The sequence below is a fragment of the Pongo pygmaeus genome, chromosome 21 (assembly GCF_028885625.2).
Source record: "Pongo pygmaeus isolate AG05252 chromosome 21, NHGRI_mPonPyg2-v2.0_pri, whole genome shotgun sequence".
Lineage (NCBI taxonomy): Eukaryota > Metazoa > Chordata > Mammalia > Primates > Hominidae > Pongo > Pongo pygmaeus.
Window position 1 is genome coordinate 48218147 of NC_072394.2, and position 20410 is coordinate 48238556.

At 39.1% G+C, this 20410-nt stretch overlaps 1 protein-coding gene across 1 annotated transcript in view; it reads right to left on the reverse strand.

Annotated features, from left to right (window-relative positions):
• Positions 1–20410, reverse strand: part of WFDC11 (WAP four-disulfide core domain 11) — a 28035-nt gene that overhangs the window by 6562 nt on the left and 1063 nt on the right. Inside the window, exon 2 of the mRNA XM_054467641.1 lies at positions 18319–18400. The gene's annotated coding sequence lies outside the window, so the exon portion shown is untranslated. The remainder of the gene's footprint in view (positions 1–18318; positions 18401–20410) is intronic.

The following is a 20410-nucleotide window of genomic DNA, read 5'->3' on the forward strand; positions in this document are numbered from 1 at the left end:
TCCTCCCTAACCCATTTTATGAGGCCAGCATCATCCTGATATCAAAGCCTGGCAGAGACACTACAATAAAAGATAATTTTAGACCAATATCCCTGATGAACATCGATGTAAAAATCCTCAATAAAATACTGGCAAACCGAATCCAGCAGCACATCAAAAAGCTTATCCACCATGATCAAGTGGGCTTCATCCCTGGCGTGCAAGGCTGGTTCAGCATATGCAAATCAATAAACATAATCCAGCATATAAACAGAACCAATGACAAAAACCATATGATTATCTCAATGGATGCAGAAAAGGTCTTTGACAAAATTCAACAACACTTCATGCTAAAAACTCTCAATAAATTAAGTATTGATGGGATGTATCTCAAAATAATAAGAGCTATCTATGACAAATGCACAGCCAATATAATACTGAAGGGGCAAAAACTGGAAGCATTCCCTTTGAAAACTGGCACAAGACAGGGATGCCCACTCTCACCACTCCTATTCAACATAATGTTGGAAGTTCTGACCAGGGCAATCAGGCAGGAGAAGGAAATAAATGGTATTCAGTTAGGAAAAGAGGAAGTCAAATTGTCCCTGTTTGCAGATGAAATGATTGTATATCTAGAAAACCCCATCATCTCAGCCCAAAATCTCCTTAAGCTGATAGGCAACTTCAGCAAAGTGTCAGGATACAATATCAATGTGCAAAAATCACAAGCATTCTTATACACCAATAACAGACAAACAGAGAGCCAAATCATGAGTGAAATCCCATTCACAATTGCTTCAAAAAGAATAAAATACCTAGGAATCCAACTTACAAGGGACATGAAGGGCCTCTTCAAGGAGAACTACAAACCACTGCTAAATGAAATAAAAGAGGATACAAACAAATGGAAGAACATTCCATGCTCAAGGGTAGGAAGAATCAATATAATGAAAATGGCCATACTGCCCAAGGTAATTTATAGATTCAATGCCATCCCCATCAAGTTACCAATGACTGACTTCACAAAATTGGAAAAAACTACTTTAAAGTTCATATGGAACCAAAAAAGAGCCTGCATTGCCAAGTCAATCCTAAGCCAAAAGAACAAAGCTGGAGGCATCACGATACCTGACTTCAAACTATACTACAAGGCTACAGTAACCAAAACAGCATGGTACTGGTACCAAAACAGATATATAGACCAATGGAACAGAACAGAGGGCTCAGAAATAACACCACACATCTACAACCATCTGATCTTTGACAAACCTGACAAAAGCAAGCAATGGGGAAAGGATTCCCTATTTAATAAATGGTGCTGGGAAAACTGGCTAACCATATGCAGAAAGCTGAAACTGGATCCCTTCCTTACACCTTATACAAAAATTAATTCAAGATGGATTAAAGACTTAAATGTTAGACCTGAAACCATAAAAACCCTAGAAGGAAACCTAGGCAATACCATTCAGGACATAGGCATGGGCAAGGACTTCATGACTAAAACACCAAAAGCAATGGCAACAAAAGCCAAATAGACAAGTGGGATCTAATTAATCTAAAGAGCTTCTGCACAGCAAAGGAAACTACCATCAGAGTGAACAGGCAACCTACAGAATGGGAGAAAATGTTTGCAATCTACTCATCTGACAAAGGGCTAATATCCAGAATCTACAAAGAACTCAAACAAATTTACAAGAAAAAAACAACCCCATCAAAAAATGGGCAAAGGATATGAACAGACACTTCTCAAAAAAAGATATTTATGCAGCCAAAAGACACATGAAAAGATGTTCATCACCACTGGCCATCAGAGAAATGCAAATCAAAACCACAATGAGATACCATCTCACACCAGTTAGAATGGTGATCATTAAAAAGTCAGGAAACAACAGGTGCTAGAGAGGATGTGGAGAAATAGGAACACTTTTACACTGTTGGTGGGACTGTAAACTGGTTCAACCATTGTGGAAGTCAGTGTGGAGATTCCTCAGGGATCTAGAACTAGAAATACCATTTGACCCAGCAATCCCATTACTAGGTATATACCCAAAGGATTATAAATCAAGCTGCTATAAAGACACATGCACATGTATGTTTATTGAGGCACTATTCACAATAGCAAAGACTTGGAACCAAGCCAAATGTTCATCAATGATAGACTGGATTAAGAAAATGTAGCACATATACACCATGGAATACTATGCAGCCATAAAAAAGGATGAGTTCATGTCCTTTGTAGGGACATGGATGAAGCTGGAAACCATCATTGTCAGCAAACTATCGCAAGGACAAAAAACCAAACACCATGTGTTCTCACTCATAGGTGGGAATTGAACAATGAGAACACATGGACACAAGAAGGGGAACATCACACACCAGGGCCTTTTGTGGGGTAGGGGGAGTGGGGAGGGATAGCATTTGGAGATATACCTAATGTTAAATGACGAGTTACAGGGTGCAGCACACCAACATGGCACATGTATACATGTGTAACTAACCTGCACGTTGTGCACATGTACCCTAAAACTTAAAGTATAATTAAAAAAAAAAAAGAAAATGAACATTTAGGTTGTCTGCAGTGGTTTCACTGTTGAAACCATAAAACTAAAGCAGCCATGAACAAGTATACTATTCTCCTGCACATGAATGAGAATTGTTCCCCTTCCATCCATGCTTAATTTTTCTCTTTAATGTTTTTTATTTTCAGTACAGTATTAAATACATTACATGAGCTATTCAACACTTTATTATAAAATAAGCTTTGTGTTAGATAATTTTGCCCAACAGTAAGCTAATGTTAAGTGTTCTGAGCACATTTAAAGTGTTAGCTTACAAAATTCTTAAAACATAAAAAAAGCACATAGAAGAAAGTGAAAATATTTCTAGTAATTCCACTATATCGATGTATAATATTCTATCTTTCGTATGTGCATAGATATAAACAGATTTTTTATAAAACAAAATTATATAAGCTTGCTGTTACATAATGACTTTTTAAAATACTTTATTAAGATATAACTGACATATAAAAAGCTATTTATAGGACATATTTAATGTATACAACTACAATGAGTTTGAAGACAAGTATACACTATATAATCATCATCACAATCTAGGCCATAAACATATCCATCACCTCCAATAGTTTCCACTGGCCTTTTTACTTATTATTTGGTGTGTGTGTGTGTGCAATTAAAATAAGACCTATCATCTTGACAAATTTTTAAGTTTGCAATACAGTATTGCTAACTATGGGCACTATGCTATACAACAAGTCTCTGAGATGTATCCATCTTGTATAACTGAAATTTTGTGCCTTTTGACTAATGTCTTCAATCTCTCTCGTTGTTATTGGTCTGTTCAGGGTATCTAATTCTTCCTGATTTAAGTTAGGAGGGTTGTATTTTTACAGGAATTTATCCATCTCTTCTAGGTTTTCTAGTGTATGTGTATAAAGGTGTTCATAGTAGCCTTACATGATCGTTTGTATTTCTGTGGTGTCAGTTGTAATATCTGCCATTTCATTTCTTAATGAGCTTATTTGGATTTTCTCTCTTATTTTCTTGGTTAATCTTGCTTAATGGCATATCAATTTTATTTATCTTTTCAAAGAACCAGCTTTTTGTTTCATTTATCTTTTGTATTTTTTGTTTCAATTTCATTTAATTCTGCTCTGATCTTGGTTATTTTCTTTTTTTTATCACACTTTAAGTTCTGGAGTACATGTGCAGAACATGCAGGTTTGTTATATAGGTATACATGTGCCATGGTGATTTGCTGTACCCATCAACCCTACATTAGGTATTTCTCCTAATGCTATCTCTCCCCCAGCCCCCCACCCCACCGCTGACAGGCCCTGGTGTGTGATGCTCGCCCCCCATGTCCATGTGTTCTCGTTGTTCAACTTCCACTTATGAGAACATGCAGTGTTTGGTTTTCTGTTCTTGTGTTAGTTTGCTGAGAATGATAGTTTCCAGCTTCATCCATGTCCCTACAAAGGACATGAACTCATCCTTTTTTATGGCTACATAGTATTCCATGGTGTATATGTGCCACATTTTCTTAATCCAGTCTATCATTGATGGACATTTGGGTTGGTTCCAAGTCTTTGCTATTGTAAATAGTGCCGCAATAAAAATACATGTGCATGTGTCTTTATAGCAGCATGATTTATAATCCTTTGGGTGTATACGCAGTAATGAGATTGCTGGGTCAAATGGTATTTCTAGTTCTAGAACCTTGAGGAATCTCCACACTGACTTCCACAATGGTTGAACCCGTTTACAGTCCCACCAACAGTGTAAAAGTGTTCCTATTTCTCCACATCCTCTCTAGCACCTGTTGTTTCCTGACTTTTTAATGATTGCCATTCTAATTGGTGTAAGATGGTATCTCATTGTGGTTTTGATTTGCATTTCTCTAACGACCAGTGATAATGAGCTTTTTTTCATATGTTTGTTGGCTGCATAAATGTCTTCTTCTGAGAAGTGTCTGTTCATATCCTTTGCCCACTTTTTGATGGGGTTGTTTGGTTTTTTTCTTGTAAATGTGTTTAAGTTCTTTGTAAATGTGTTTAAGTTCTGGATATTGGCCCTTTGTCAGATGGATAGATTGCAAAATTTTTCTCCGATTCTTTAGGTTGCCTGTTCACTCTGATGACAGTTTCTTTTGCTGTGCAGAAGCTCTTTAGTTTATTAGATCCCATTTGTCAATTTTGGCTTTTGTTGCCATTGCTTTTGGTGTTTTAGTCATGAAGTCCTTGCTCATCCCAAGTCCTGAATGGTACTGCCTAGGTTTTCTTCTAGGGTTTTTATGGTTTTAGGTCTTGTGTTTAAGTCTTTAATCCATCTTGAGTTGATTTTTGTATAAGGTTAAGGAAAGGATCCAGTTTCAACTTTCTGCATATGGCTAGCCAGTTTTCCCAGCACCATTTATTAAATAGGGAATCCTTTCCCCATTTCTTGCTTTTTTCAGGTTTGTCAAAGATCAGATGGTTGTAGATGTGTGGTGTTATTTCTGAGGTTTCTTCTGCTGGCTTTGGATTTGGTTTGTTCTTGTTTCTTCAGTCCCTTGAGTTGTGACATTAGCATGTCAATTTGTGCTTTCAGTCTTTGATGTAGGCATTTAGGGGTATGAGCTTTCCTATTAGCACCGCCTTTGCTTTATCCCAGAGGTTTTGATAGGTTGTGTCATTATTGTTGTTAAGTTCGAATAATTTTTAATTTCCATCTTGATTTCATTTTTGACCCAATGATCATTCAGGAGCAGGTTATTTAATTTCCATATATTTGCATGGTTTTTAGCTCTTTTTGGAATTGATTTCCAGTTTTATTCCACTGTGGTATGAGAGAGTGCTTGATATAATTTCAATTTTCTTAATTTTTTTTTTAAATTTTTAATTTTTGGAAACAGTCTCGCTCTGTCACCCAGGCTGGAGTGCAGTGGTGCAATCTCGATTCACTGCAACCTCTGCCTCCCAGGTTCAAGCAATTATCATGCCTCAGCCTCCCGAGTAGCTAGGACTACAGGCATGTGCTGCCATTCCTGGCTAATTTTTGTATTTTTAGTAGAGATGGAGTCTCACCATGTTGGCCTGGCTGGTCTTGAACTCCTGACCTCAGGTGATCCACCCACCTCAGCCTCCCAAAGTGCTGGGATTACAGGCATGAGCCACCATGCCTGGACTAATTTTCTTAAATTTATTGAAGCTCATTTTGTGGCCTATCATATGATCTATCTTGCAGAAAGTTCCATGTGCTGTTGAATAGAATGCATATTCTCTGGTTGTTGGATAGAATGTTCTGTATATATCTGTTAAGTCCATTTGTTCCAAGGTATAGTTTTAATCCATTGTTTCTTTGTCGACTTTCTGTCTTCATGATCTGTCTAGTGCTTTTGGTGGAGTATTGAAGTCCCCCACTATTTTGTGTTGCTGTCTATCTCATTTCTTATGTCTACATTTCTTATGTCTATTAGTAATTGTTTTATAAATTTGGGAGCTCCAGTGTTATGTGCATATTTGTTTAGGATTGTGATTATTTCTGTTAGACAAGGTCTTTTACCATTATATAATGTCCCTCTTTGTCTTTTTTAACTGTCATTGCTTTAAAGTTTGTTTTGTCTGATATAAGAATAGCTACCCCTGCTCACTTTTGGTGTTCATTTGCATGAAATGCCCTTTCCATCCCTTTAATTTGTTGTGAATCCTTACGTGTTAGGTGAGTCTCTTGAAGGCAGCAGATAGTTGGTTGGTGATTTTTTTTTTTTTTTTTTCCATTCTGCAGCTCTGTATCTTTAAGTAGAGCATTTAGGCCATTTACATGTGTTTCCAGAATTTGTTTCAAGACTTAGAGCTCCTTTTAGCAGTTCTTGTAGTGGTAGTTTGATAGGGGCAAATTCTCTCAGCATTTGTTTGTCTGAAAAAGACTATCTTTCCTTCATATATGATGCTTAGTTTCACTGGATACAAAATTCTTGGCCGATAATTGTTTTATTTGAGGAGGCTGAAGATAGGGCCCCAATCCCTTCTAGCTTGTAGGGTTTCTACCGAGAAATCTCCTGTTAATCTGATAGGTTTTCCTATATAGGCTACCTGGTGCTTTTGTCTCACAACTCTTAAGATTCTTTCCTTCATCTTAACTTTAGATAACCTGATGACAATGTGGCAATGATCTTTTTGTGATTAATTTCCCAGGTGTTCTTTGTGCTTCTTGTATTTGGATGTCCAGGTCTCTAGCAAGGCTGGGGAAGTTTTCCTCAATTATTCCCCCAAATATGTTTTCCAAACTTAGATTTCTCTTCTTCCTCAGGAACACTGATTATTTTAGGTTTGGTTATTTAACATAATCCCAGATTTCTTGGAGGCTTTGTTCATATTTTCTTATTCTTTTTTCTTTGTCTTTGTTGGATTGGGTTAATTAAACCTTGTCTTCAAGCTCTGAATTTCTTTCTAGTTCAATTCTATTGCTGAGACTTTCCAGAGCATTTTGCATTTCTATAAGTGTGTCCAATGTTTCCTGAAGTTTTTATTGTTTTTTCTTTATGCTTTCTATTTCCTTGAATATTTCTCCTTTCACTTCTTATTTCTTTTTTTTTTTATTTCCTTGCATTGGGTTTCACCTTTCTCTGGTGCCTTTCTGATTAGCTTGATAACTAACCTCCTGAATTCTTTTTCAGGTAAATCAGGGATTTCTTCTTGGTTTGGATCCATTGCTGGTGAGCTAGCGTGATTTTGGGGGGGGTGTTAAAGAGCCTTTCTTCATCATATTACCAGAGTTGGTTTTCTGGTTCCTTCTCATTTAGGTAGGCTCTGTCAGAAGGAAGGTCTAGGGCTGAAAGCTATTGTTCAGATTCTTTTGTCCCACGGGTGTTCCCTTGATGTAGTACTCTTCCCCTTTTCTTATGGATATGGCTTCCTGAGAGCTGAGCTGTAGTGATTGTTATCTCTCTTCTGTGAATAACCACCCAGCAAGCCTACCAGGCTCTGGGCTGGTACTAGGAGTTGTCTGCACAGAGCCCTGTGATGTGAACCATCTATTGGTCTCTTAGCTATGGATACCAGCACCTGTTCCAGTGGAGGTAGCAGAGGTGTAAAATGGACTCTGTAAAAGTTCTTAGCTTTGGTGGTTTAATGCTCTATTTTTATGCTGGTTGGCCTCCTGCCAGGAGATGGCACTTTCCAGAGAGCATCAGCTGTGGTAGTATGAAGAGGAACTGGTGGTGAGTAGGGCCCTATAACTCCCAAGAGTATGTGCCCTGTGTCTTCAGCTACCAGGATGGGTAGGGAAGAACCATCAGGGTTAGGCATGTCTGAGCTCAGACTTTCCTTGGGTGGGTCTTGCTGCAGCTGCTTTGGGGGATTGGTTTGAGGTTCCCAGGTAAATGGAGTTGGGTACCAAGGAGAATTATGGCTGCCTCTGCTGAGTCATACAGGTTGTCATGGAAGTGGAGGAAAGCTGGCAGTCACAGGCCTTATTCAGCTCCCATGCAAACCGAAGGGCTGATCTCACTCCCACTGTGCCCCCTCCAACAGCACCCAGTCTGTTTTCAGGCAGTGGGCAAGCAGGACTGAGAACTTGCCCCAGGCTACCTGCCTCCAAGCTGCAAAAGAAAAGGGCTTTAGTTCTTCCTCCACTTGTAGAGTCTGCACGCCAGATTCGTGCCTTCCCTCAAGCTCTAGCCAGAAGGCTTCTCAACCAGTTCAAATTGTTACAAAGTTCAACTGGTGACTTCCTTCTCCCTGTGGCATTTTCCCCATGCCTTTGGCCACCCTCCCACAGGATCGCTGTGGTGCCAGGCAGGAATGGCCTGCTTGGGGACCCAGTGAACTCCTAGGGCCTTTCCTGCTGCTTCCTCTACCCCTGTATTTCACTCGGCTCTCTAAATTGATTCAGCTTCAGGTAAGGTTGGAATCTTCTTCCGCAAACTAGACCTTCAATTTCCCCAGTGGGGATGTGTGTTCAGGGACAGAGGATCACTCTTTTCCACTTCCACAGTTTGGGCAATCACAGTATTTGGGGTGTCTCCTGGGTCCTGCAGGAGCAGTCTGCTTCCTTCAGAGGTTCTGTGGGTCCTCTCGGGATTCCTGATTTATTCCTGCAGTCGTTCTGGAGCTAAAATTCAGGATGCAAGCCTCCACACACTGCTCTGTCTGTCCAAGTCAAGCTAAAATCTAGTCCTGCCTCCCATCTGCCATCTTATCCCTATAATATATTTTAAATTCAAGAAGTGTGATACCTCTAGCTTTGTTCTTCTTACTGAAAATCACTTTGGCTATTCAGGGTGTTGTGTGGTTCTATATGAATTTTAAAATTGTTTTTCTATTTCTGTAAAAACTGACATTGAAGTTTTGATGGGGATTGCTTTGAATCTTTAGGAAGTTTTGAGTAGTATCGACATTCTAATAATATTAATTCTTTCATTTATGAACATGGGTGTCTTTATGTCTGTCTTTTAAATCTTCTTTTATCAATGTTTTATAGTTTTTAGTATACAAGACTTTTACCTCCACAGTTAAGTTTATTCCTAAGTATTTTGTTGTGTTTCATGGTAATGCAAATGGGATATTTTTAATTTCCTTCTCAGATAACTCTTTGTTATTATATAGAAACACAATTGATTTTTGTATGTTGATTTTATATCCTTCAATTTTACCGAATTGTTTATTAGTTATAGCAGTTTTGTAGTGTCCCTAGGTTTTCTACATGTAAAATTGTGTCATCAGAGATTATTTTACTTCTTCCTTCCTGATTTATGTGCCTCTTCTTTCTTTTTTTTGCTTGAACGCTCTGCTAGAATTTCCAGTACTATGTTGACTAGAAGTGACAAGAGGGGACATCCTTGTCTTGTTGCTGATCTTAGAGAAAAACCTTCCAATTTTTCACCATTGAGTATGATGTTAGCTTGGGCCTGTCATATATGGCCTTTGTGTTGAAGTAACTTCTTTCTATACCTAATTTGTTGAGAGTTTTTTTAAGCATGAAAGGGTGTTGAATTTTGTCAAATGCTTTTTCTGCATCTGTTGAGATGATCATGTAATTTTTCCCCTTTATCCTATTAATGTAGTATATCATGTTGATTGATTTTTTTATATGCTCAATCATCCCTGCATCCCAAGAATACTAGAAAGTCAAGCTCTATACCCAAGCTCTCATACAGAAGCAGGAAAAGAACTAGCCTCTCTGAATAAATTTAAAAGGGCCAAAGTACAAACCTTTCAGCATCTTACCAGTAACACCCTCCATGAACATTTTTCAAACATGCTAGTACATATATCATTAATATTTTCCAGGCAGGGAGCGGTGGCTCACACCTGTAATCCTAGCACTTTGGGAGGCGGAGGTGGGTGGATCACGAGGTCAGGAGATGAAGACCATCCTGGCTAACATGGTGAAACCCCGTCTCTACTAAAAAACATAAAAAATTAGCCAGGCCTGGTGGTGCCTGTAGTCCCAGCTACTCAGGAGGCTGAAGCAGGAGAATGGCGTGAACCCGGGAGGTGGAGCTTGCAGTGAGCCAAGATCGCGCTACTGCACTCCAGCCTGGGCAACAGAGCCAGACTCTGTCTCAAAAAAAAAAAAAAAAAATTTCCTATTCATCATAAAACAGCTGAATGTTTGTAATTTCTTCTCTTTAGAAAAAAAGTGTCATTGATAATATTCTTTCAATTGGAATTTTGTTAAATTCATTATTAACTTCAGATCACAAATTTGTAGATCTAAAATTTGTAGATTCTAGGTAAAGTATACTGTCTATTTTATAATCTGGGTAGTTGTTTCTATCTTTTTCTCCACCAGGATTGGTTCATTTTACCAACAGAATACACATGTTGTCTTACTATAAGAGAAAAATTATCCCTCATTTGTCACCACACAAAATTGTTGGCATAGCATGAGACAGAGAACAAAACCTGAACACTAGAATGAGAGAGACTTGGGCCCAAATGAATCCCAATCCCAACACATTTAGTTTAGGGCCTCAGTTTCCAATATATAATATGACAGTTATATTAGTATCACATTCACATTGTGAATACATGAAGCCCTGAACATAGGGCCTGGCACACAGATCATGCAAATAAATGTTGGCTACTATTATTATTAAACTCTCTTTCCTCCTCCAGAGGGGTGGAAGTTATTTCATTTCATTGACTTTGTAGTGGTCTTCTTAAAACTTTCAACTATTTAACCTACTTGGAATCAATTCTGCTGATTGAGTGAGGTTCCAGCCTTCATTCATCTGTCCTAAATTCATTCATCCCACAAATATTAAATGACTACTATAAGCCTGGCACTATTATAAGCATTGAGGATAGAGTAGAGGACAAAGCTGACAAAAATCCCTGCCCTCATAAAGTTCGCTTTATAGGCAAGGGAGAGGCAATAAATAAGGTATGTAAAAGAAAGATATAATATGCTATATACAGATTGGTGTAAAGGAAAACAAAATAAATTTTTAAGGGTCTAGGACCTGGAACACAGATAATGCAAAATAAGTGCTGGCTATTATTTCAGGTAGCTCATTGGTGGTGGGAGTTGGGGCTTGGAAAGTGAGGGTTAAGTACCGTTCAGAAAAAAAATTTATCAGTTTTTTCTTCTCTCCTCTCTCACTCCCAGCCTGCTCCTTCACTCTCCTGAATCCAAACAAAAAGAAAGAGGAGAGAAACAGATACAAAGGAGAAGTCTGGATACTATGAATTGCACCATCACGGGCTAGATTTTGTCCCTTCCCTGCAAGTAACCAATTTTCCCTGAAAGTCCCATATTTGCTTCAGTGTTTTCAACCAAGCAGAAGAAAATATACATGAATCAGTTGAAATCCCTTCAAAGGCTCAAAATTAGGAATAGTACCTACAGACATTTTAAAAGGTACAAAGCTTTTGAGAAAGACTAAATTTATTCTCCTCTTGGCACATATGAAAAATTATAAAACAGAAAAATAAAAACATTGAGGCACATGGGCCATAAAATGGGTTGCTTTTAACTCACTTTAAGCTATTACTTGGAAATAATTTCAAACTTACAGGGGTAAGAACAGTACAAAGATCATCTGCATACCGTTTACCCAGATTCACCTATTTCCTTTCCCTCTCTCCCTCCCTCCCTCTCATATTTTTTGAACAATTTGAGAGTAAGTTTTATTCATCATGGCCCTCATTTTTAAATACTTTCATGAGTTTTTTTTTTTTAATACTTTAAGTTCTAGGGTACATATGCACAACGTGCTGCTTTGATACACAGGTATACATGTGCCATGTTGGTTTGCTGCACCCATCAACTCGTGATTTACATTAGGTATTTCTCCTAATGCTATCCCTCCCCCAGCTCCTGACCCCTCAACAGGCCCCAGTGTGTGATGTTCACCACCCTGTCTCCTCATGTTCTCATTGTTCAATTCCCATCTATGAGTGAGAATGTGCAGTGTTTGGTTTTCTGTCCTTGTGTTAGTTTGCTGAGAATGACGGTTTCCAGCTTCATCCATGTCCCTACAAAGGACATGAACTCATCCTTTTCTATGGCTGCATAGTACTCCATGGTGTGTATGTGCCACATTTTCTTAATCCAGTCTATCATTGATGAACATTTGGGTTGGTTCCCAGTCTTTGCTATTGTGAATAATGCCACAATAAACATACGTGTGCATGTGTCTTTATAGCAGCATGATTTATGATCCTTTGGGTATATACCTAGTAATGGGTTTGCTGGGTCAAATGGCATTTCTAGTTCTAGATCCTTGAGGAATCGCCACACTGACTTCCACAATGGTTGAACTAGTTTACAGTCCCACCAACAGTGTAAAAGTGTTCCTATTTCTCCTCATCTTCTCCAGCATCTGTTGTTTCCTGACATTTTAATGATCTCCATTCTAAGTAGTGTGAGATGGTATCTCATTGTGGTTTTGATTTGCATTTCCCTGATGACCAGTGCTGATGAGCATTTCTTCATGTGTCTGTTGGCTGCATAAATGTCTTTTTTTGAGAAGTGTCTGTTCATATCCTTTGCCCATTTTTTGATGGGGTTGTTTTTTTCTTGTAAATTTGTTTGGGTTCTTTGTAGATTCTGGATATTAGCCCTTTGTCAGATGGGTAGATTGCAAACATTTTCTCCCATTCTGTAGGTTGCCTGTTCACTTTGATGGTAGTTTCCTTTGCTGTGCAGAAGCTCTTTAGATTAAATAGATCCCACTTGTCTATTTGGCTTTTGTTGCCATTGCTTTTGGTGTTTTAGTCATGAAGTCCTTGCCCATGCCTATGTCCTGAATGGTATTGCCTAGGTTTTCTTCTAGGGTTTTTATGGTTTTAGGTCTAACATTTAAGTCTTTAATCCATCTTGAATTAATTTTTGTATAAGGTATAAGGAAGGGATCCAGTTTCAGCTTTCTGCATATGGTTAGCCAGTTTTCCCAGCACCACTTATTAAATAGGGAATCCTTTCCCCATTGCTTGTTTTTGTCAGGTTTGTCAAAGATCAGATGGTTGTAGATGTGTGGTGTTATTTCTGAGCCCTCTGTTCTGTTCCATTGGTCTGTATATCTGTTTTGGTACCAGTACCATGCTGTTTTGGTTACTGTAGCCTTGTAGTATAGTTTGAAGTCAGGTAGTGTGATGCCTCCAGCTTTGTTCTTTTGGCTTAGGATTGACTTGGCAATGTGGGCCCTTTTTTGGTTCCATATGAACTTTAAAGTAGTTTTTTCCAATTTTGTGAAGAAAGTCATTGGTAACTTGATGGGGATGGCATTGAATCTATAAATTACCTTGGGCAGTATGGCCATTTTCACGATGTTGATTCTTCCTGTCCATGAGCATGGAATGTTCTTCCATTTGTTTGTATCCTCTTTTATTTCATTGAGCAGTGGTTTGTAGTTCTCCTTGAAGAGGCCCTTCACATCCCTTGGAAGTTGGATTCCTAGGTATTCTATTCTCTTAGTAGCAATTGTGAATGGGAATTCACTCATGATTTGACTCTCTGTTTGTCTGTTATTGGTGTATAGGAATGCTTGTGATTTCTGCATGTTGATTTTGTATCCTGAGACTTTGCCAAACTTGCTTATCAGCTTAAGGAGATTTGGGGCTGAGGTGATAGGGTTTTCTAAATATACAATCATTTCATCTGCAAACAGGGACAATTTGACTTCCTCTTTTCCTAATTGAATACCCTTTATTTCTTTCTCTTGCCTGATTGCCCTGGCCAGAACCTCCAACATTATGTTGAATAGGAGTGGTGAGAGAGGGCATCCCTGTCTTGTGCCAGTTTTCAAAGAGAATACTTCCAGTTTTTGCCCATTCAGTATGATATTGGCTGTGGGTTTGTCATAAACAGCTCTTGTTATTTTGAGATACCTTCCATCAATACCTAGTTTATTGAGACTTTTTAGCATGAAGGGCTGTTGAATTTTGTTGAAGGCCTTTTCTACATCTATTGAAATAATCATGTGGTTTCTGTTGTTGGTTCTGCTTATGTGATGGATTACATTTATTGATTTGTGAATGTTGAACCAGCCTTGCATCCCAGGGATGAAGCCCACTTGATCATAGTGGATAAGCTTTTTGATGTGCTGCTGGATTCAGTTTGCCAGTGTTTTATTGAGGATTTTTGCATCAATGTTCATCAGGGATATTGGTCTAAAATTATCTTATATTGTGGTGTCACTGCCAGGCTTTGGTATCAGGGTGATGCTGGCCTCATAAAATGAGTTAGGGAGGGTTCCCTCTCTTTCTATTGATCGGAATAATTTCAGAAGGAATGGTACCAGCTCCTCTTTGTACCTCTGGTAGAATTTGGCTGTGAATCTGTCTGGTCCTGGACTTTTTTTGGTTGGTAGGCTATTAATTATTGCCTCCATTTCAGAGCCTGTTATTGGTATATTCAGAGATTGAACTTCTTCCTGGTTTATACTTGGGAGGGTATATGTGTTCAGGAATTTATCCATTTCTTCTACATTTTCTAGTTTATTTGCATAGAGATGTTTCTAGTATTCTCTGATGGTAGTTCGTATTTCTGTGGGATTGGTGGTGATATCCCCCCTTTATCATTTTTTATTGCATCTGTTTGATTCTTCTCTCTTTTTTTCTTTATTAGTCACAATGCTAGCGGTCTATCAATTTTGTTAATCTTTTCAAAAAACCAGCTCCTGGATTTATTGATTTCTTGAAGTGTTTTTTGTGTCTCTAACTCTTTCAGTTCTTCTCTGATCTTAGTTATTTCTTGCCTTCTGCTAGCTTTTGAATTTGTTTGCTCTTGCTTCTCGAGTTATTTTAATCGTGATGTTAGGGTGTTGATTTTAGACCTTTCCTGCTTTCTCTTGTGGGCATTTAGTGCTATAAATTTCCCTCTATGCACTGCTTTAATAAATGTGTCTCAGATTCTGGTACGTTGTGTCTTTGTTCTCATTGGTTTCAAAGAACATCTTTATTTCTGCCTTCATTTTGTTATTTACCCAGTAGTCATTCAGGAGCAGGTTGTTCAGTTTCCATGTAGTTGTGTGGTTTTGAGTGATTTCTTAATCTTGAGTTCTAATTTGATTGCACTGTGGTCTGAGAGACAGTTTGTTGTGATTTCTGTTCTTTTACATTTGCTGAGGAGTGCTTTACTTCCAATTATGTGATCAATTTTAGAATAAGTGCGATGTGGTGCTGAGAAGAATGTATATTGTTGATTTGGGGTGGAGAGTTTTGCAGATGTCTATTAGGTCTGCTTGATGCAGAGCTGAGTTCAAGTCCTGGATATCCTTGTTAACCTTCTGTCTCGACCTGTCTAATATTGACAGGGGGGTGTTAAAGTCTCCCATTATTATTGTGTAGGAGTCTAAGTCTCTTTGCCAGTCTCTAAGGACTTGCTTTATGAATCTAGGTGCTCCTTTATTGGGTGCATATGTATTTAGGATAGTTAGCTCTTCTTGTTGAATTGATCCCTTTACCGTTATGTAATGGCCTTCTTTGTCTCTTTTGATCTTTGTTGGTTTAAAGTCTGTTTTATCAGAGACTAGAATTGCGACCCCTGCTTTTTTTTGCTTTCCATTTGCTTAGTAGATCTTCCTCTGTCCCTTTATTTTGAGCCTATGTGTGTCTCTGCACATGAGATGGGTCTCCTGAATACAGCATACTGATGAGTCTTAACTCTTTATCCAATTTGCCAGTCTGCATCTTTTAATTGGGGCATTTAGCCCATTTGCATTTAAGGTTAATATTGTTGTATGTGAATCTGATCCTGTCATTATGATGTTAGCTGGTTATTTTGCTCGTTAGTTGATGCAGTTTCTTCCTAGCCTTGATGGTCTTTACAATTTGGCACGTTTTTGCAGTGGCTGGTACCAGTTGTTCCTTTCCATGTTTAGTGCTTCCTTCAGGAGCTCTTTTAGGGCAGGCCTGCTGGTGACAAAATCTCTCAGCATTTGCTTGTCTGTAAAGTATTTTATTTATCCTTCACTTATGAAGCTTAGTTTGGCTGGATATGAGATTCTGGGTTGAAAATTCTTTTCTTTAAGAATGTTGTTTATTAGCTCCCACTCTCTTCTGGCTTGCAGGGTTTCTGCCTAGAGATCTGTTGTTAGTCTGATGGGCTTCCCTTTGTGGGTAACCCGACCCTTCTCTCTGGCTGCCCTTAACATTTTTTTCTTGATTTCAACTTTAGTGAATCTAACAGTTATGTGTCTTGGGGTTGCTCTTCTCGAGGAGTGTCTTTATGATGTTCTCTGCATTTCCTGAATTTGAATGTTGGCCTGCCTTGCTAGGTTGCAGAAATTCTCCTGGATAACATCCTAAAGAGTGTTTTCCAACTTGGTTCCATTCTCCTCATCACTTTCAGGTACACCAATCAAATGCAAATTTGGTCTTTTCACATAGTCCCATATGTCTTGGAGGCTTTGTTCATTTCTTTTTACTCTTTTTTCTCTAACCTTGTCTTCTCACTTTATTTCATTAATTTGATCTTCAATCACTGATACCCTTTCTTCCACTTGATTGCATTGGCTATTGAAGCTTGTGCATGCATCACGAAGTTCTCGTGCCATGGTTTTCATCTCCATCAAGTCATTTAAGGTATTTTCTACACTGTTTATTTTGGTTAGCCATTCATCTAACTTTTTCTCATGGTTTTTAGCTTCCTTGTGATGGGTTCAAACATCCTCCTTTAGCTCGGAGAAGTTTGTTATTATAGACCTTCTGAAGTCTACTTCTGTCAACTCCTCAAAGTCATTCTCTGTCCAGCTTTGTTCCATTGCTGCCGAGGAGCTGCAATCCTTTGGAGGAGAAGAGGTGCTCTGGTTTTTAGAATTTTAAGCTTTTCTGCTCTGGTTTCTCCCCATCTTTGTGGTTTTATCTACCTTTTGTCTTTGATGCTGGTGACGTAGAGATGGGGTTTTGGTGTAGATGTCCTTTTTGTTGACATTGATGCTATTCCTTTCTGTTTGTTAGTTTTCCTTCTAATAGGTCCCTCAGCTGCAGGTCTGTTGGAGTTTGCTGGAGGTCCATTCTAGACCCTGTTTGCCTGGGTATCACCAGCAGAGGCTGCAGAACAGCAAATATTGCTGCCTGATCCTTCCTCTGGAAGCTTCGTCCCAGAAGGGCACTCGGCCATATGAGGTGTCGGTCGGCCCCTACTGGGAAGTGACTCCCAGTTAGGCTACACAGGGGTCAGGGACCCATTTGAGGAGGCAGTCTGTCTGTTCTCAGAACTCAAACGCCATGCTGGGAGAACCACTGCTCTCTTCAGAGCTGTCAGACAGGGACGTTTAGGTCTGCAGAAGTTGTCTGTTGCCTTTTGTTTAGATATGCCCTGCCCACAGAGGTGGTGACTATAGAGGCCTAGGCCTTGCTGAGCTACAATGGGCTCTGCCTAATTTGAGCTTCCCAGCTGCTTTGTTTACCTACTCAAGCCTCAGCAATGATGGACACCCCTCCCCCAGCCAGGCTGCCACCTCGCATTTTGATCTCAGACTGCTGCACTAGCAGTGAGCAAGGCTCCATGGGTGTGGGACCTGCCAAGCCAGGCCCGGGAGAGAATCTCTTTGTCTGCAAGTTGCTAAGACCTTGGGAAAAGCACAGTATTTGGGTGGGAGTGTCCTGATTTTCCAGGTACCATCTGTCACGACTTCCCTTGGCTAGTAAAGGGAAATCCCCTGACCCCTTGCCCTTCCCAGGTGAGGCAACACCCCACCCTGCTTTGGCTCACCCTCCATGGGTTGCACCCACTGTCCAACCAGTCCCAGTGAGATGAACGAGGTACCACAGTTGGAAATGCAGAAATCACCCAATCTCCTGCGTTGATCACGCTGGGAGCTGCAGACCAGAGCTTTTCCTATTCGGCCATCTTGGAGCCACCTCCTCCATGAGTATTTCTTAACAACCTGAGCCTTATCTTACATGATCATACTACAGTTATCAACTTTGTTAAATTTAACCTTGATCAAACATACTTTTATCTATTCTATCATGAGTATTAAATTTTATTACTTCACCCAATTATGTTCTTTTTCTTTTATGAAATTCAAATTTTGGAAGAATACAGCCAACCTTTTCTTTGAACTGAATAGTTCTCAATTGGGGTTTATCTGAGATTTTCTTAAGATTAGATATAAGTTATGTATTCTCGATGGAAATAGCATGTAGATGATGCTGTGTCCTTCTCAGGATATCATATATGGAGGCACACAATGTCTATCCATGTTATCTTTCTCTGTCTCAGTTTCTCCATTTGAACAACATAAACAATAATTTATTCCATAGAGGGATAGTGTTGGCATGATGCAGGGGCATGATTTGGGCAGGGAACCCATCCAAGCAAGACAAAGGTGAAAGCTTTACAGGCTCACACTTCCAGCCCCAGGACACTGACCCCCACCTACCTTTGAAGATGTTGGAGTTGGAGGTGCTGAAACCTATTTGGCTGGTGGCTCTTCTTCCTTGCCTCTAGGAACCATGGAGCCCCTACACAGTGAGTAGGTGGTGAGCAAAACCAATCAATTATGCAGATCTTAGTCATGCTTCTGGTTGTGGCAGATCTGTAAGTTCTGTCCCAAACCATAAGTTGGGTACATATAGAATATTGTCCCTGAATTCCTATTCAAGGAGTACTTTCTTCTTTTTGCTGCAGGCAATATAGAAAGAGACAGAACACTGTGGACCTGCAGAACCCTCTCCTCCCCTAACACACACACAAGTCTGGCTGATTGTGGACACTCAGACACAAGTCTGGGTGATTGTGGGTGGAAGGAGGATCTACATATCTATTTTTTTCTAACATTGTGTGAGGACCTTCATAAAGTCTCATCCATCTTTATATTAACTTCTCCATTGCTAGCATCAGCCTAACACCACCTTATCAGCAATCTCTTGTGACTTTTGTGAGGAAAGGAGAGATCTCTTCGAAGAGGGCTTGGAAAATGTCACATAACATGTAGATTTTAAATATATAGACTTAAACTATACTCAAATCCTACCTCCCACTTACTCTAGGAAAGTCACTAATCATCTCTGTGCCTCAATTTCCTCATTTTTAAAGTGAGAATAGCAGTACTTTCTTCATAGGATTTTTTGGAGGATTCCATGAGTTATTTTGTGTTAAACACTGAGACCCAATGTCTGGCATATAAGCAGTGCTATGTATGGTTTGTTAAATAAACCAATAAAACACTTATGGAAATATTCAGAATCACCCAGTTGAACACCAAATTCACAATGCGTCAAATATTTAACATGTATTAACCAATACTCTCAGTGACCCAGTGAGTTTAGTGCTAAATATTTATATTTTGCAGATGCAGAAACTGAAGTATCGAGGAGCTAAGCAACTTGCCCAAGGCCACACAGCCAATAAGTGGTAGAAACAAGATTTGAAAGGAAGTGAATTCAGAGCCAGGTATGCCAGATGGTGAAGCCCACAGCTTTTCCTGGGCCTCAGAGCCACAATACATCTTGGGCTTATTCCCATCACCAAGAGCACTCTCTCTAGATACACTTACAGTGCTAGCAGAGGGGCATAATGGGAAGGGAAATTTCAGGAGCTGAGCTGACTGTGAGAGGCTCTGAGTAAGTCTTGACTGGGTCTAGGAATATTCCCAGAATTGTTTGGTTGGGATGAGAAAGTGGGAGAGAAGCAAAGCCTGTGGATTGTCCCAACATTTTCTTCTCTAGTTCTATTTCCTTGCCTCTTCCCACTTTACAACGTACTCTTGGCCTTGTCCTCTTCCTGGGACCCCTCATCACTTTATATCATTTACTTCTCTCCGTAGGAAAAAAAAAGAAACAGGTTTCTTTTCAGGATGTCATTTTTTGCTCTTGTACTAATAAAAGAGCAACTCATGCTTAGTGCATAAATTTTGTAAAAATATGAAAATGACAATTAAATTTAAAAATAATTGTTAATCTTGTCAACCTATGCTAACATTTGTGCATATATTCTAGTAGACTTTTTCTTATATACATATATGTTTTTATATAGTGGATAATCCTGTGACTATTTTTAAGTTTCACATTTACAATAAATATTTTCCTGTATTCCTAAATATTCAAAAATTTCATAGATTGGTAGATTACTCTGCCAATTAATCACCAGTTGTTGACAAGCTTGGTGGTTCCAGTTTTTCCCTATTGTAGAAATTCACTATTAGTTACATAACTATAACTAAATTCTTCAGTATTTATTTATTTATTCCTTGGGGAAGCCAATAAAAGTAGAAATACACATAATTCAGTCTGTGCATAAATATTACCAATTCTCTCTTCACGATGTTTAGGCTATACTTGCACCAACAAAGAAATGGTCTGAAAATGTCAGACCATTTCCTTCATCTTGACCCTGACATAGACATTCAGAGGATTCAGATAGTAAGTCGGAGGAGCCAGCAGGCTATTGACTATTCGCAGTGGTCTAGTGCCACAATCACAGGCCTTACACTCATCTGATGTAAACTTAAAACCCATCTTTACAGAGGCAGA